Source organism: Lipotes vexillifer, unplaced genomic scaffold, assembly GCF_000442215.2.
Source record: "Lipotes vexillifer unplaced genomic scaffold, Lipotes_vexillifer_v1.1 scaffold382, whole genome shotgun sequence".
In the NCBI taxonomy this organism is placed as follows: Eukaryota; Metazoa; Chordata; class Mammalia; order Artiodactyla; family Lipotidae; genus Lipotes; species Lipotes vexillifer.
This window is the reverse complement of record NW_006780611.1, coordinates 2,346,499-2,347,608: the sequence shown is the minus strand read 5'-3', so window position 1 is coordinate 2,347,608 and position 1,110 is coordinate 2,346,499. Positions and strand designations below refer to the sequence as shown.

General features: G+C 38.5%; 1 non-coding gene across 1 annotated transcript; it reads left to right on the top strand.

The window, feature by feature from the left end:
- The first annotated feature begins 473 nt into the window (after window positions 1-473).
- On the top strand, window positions 474-546 carry TRNAG-CCC (transfer RNA glycine (anticodon CCC)). The gene has a single exon. It is a non-coding gene; the product is annotated as a tRNA-Gly (tRNA).
- The last annotated feature ends 564 nt before the right edge of the window (window positions 547-1,110 follow it).

Sequence of the window (1,110 nt, the reverse complement as noted above, 5' to 3'; positions counted from 1 at the left end):
GTGGTGCCCACCAAAGCAGACTACAGCTGTCTACAGAGGAACATTGTATTCTCAAGTTGAGTCTGATATCATCCACTGGTCATTGCTATGGTGTGATGATGCTCACGTCCACTGATCGGACACACCGTACATTAGCAAGTGTGTCCTGGATACCTGTTACACTTTAGGGATTTTCTCTGTCAAGGTAAGGGTGTAGACTCTAGAGATGTATTAACAGCATCAGAACCAATCAGAGAAATTCCAAGGAATTGGCCCCCATGATTCTAGAAGCTGAGACATCCCACATCTGCTGTCTGCCAGCTGGAGACCCAGGATGGACAATGGTTTAAGTTCTAGTTCAATGTCCTGGCTCAAAACCAGTCAGTCAGGGAGAGCAAATTCTCTATTGATCTATCTTTTTGTTCTTCTCTCTCTTTTTTTATCAGTACCTGCTTTTCTGTATCTTTGCCAATTCAGATATATCATCAGGGACTTCCCTGGTGGTCCAGTGGGTAAGACTCTGCAGTCCCAATGCAGGGGGCACAGGTTCGATCCCTGTTCAGGGAACTTGATCCCGCATGCGTGCCGCAACTCAGAGTTTGCATGTTGCAACTGAGAAGTCCGCATGTTGCAACTAAAAAAAATCCCACATGCCGCAGTGAAGATTGTGCAAGACCTGGCACAGCCTAAATAAATAAATAAATCTTTTCTTTAAGGAAAGGATTTCTCCAGATATAACTTCAGACTTATTGATCTTTACCAATCTATACATGAAAGTGGTATTGCTTTATCATTTAAATTTTCATTTCTCTTATTATGATAAGGCTGAGCATCTGTTTTTATTTTTAATTTTTTTCTTGAAGGAAATTAATTTACAATTTGTGTTAGTTTCAAGTATACAGCAAAGTGATTCAGATATATATATATATATATATATCATATATATTTTCTATTTCAGATTATTTTCTACTATAGGTTATTATAAGATAATGAATATAGTTCTTTGTGCTATATAGTAGGTCCTTGTTGTTTGCCTATTTTATATATAGTAGTGTGTATATGTTAACCCCAAACTCTAAATTTATCTCAGCTCCCTCCCGACCCCTGATAAGCCCATTGGTAACCATAAGT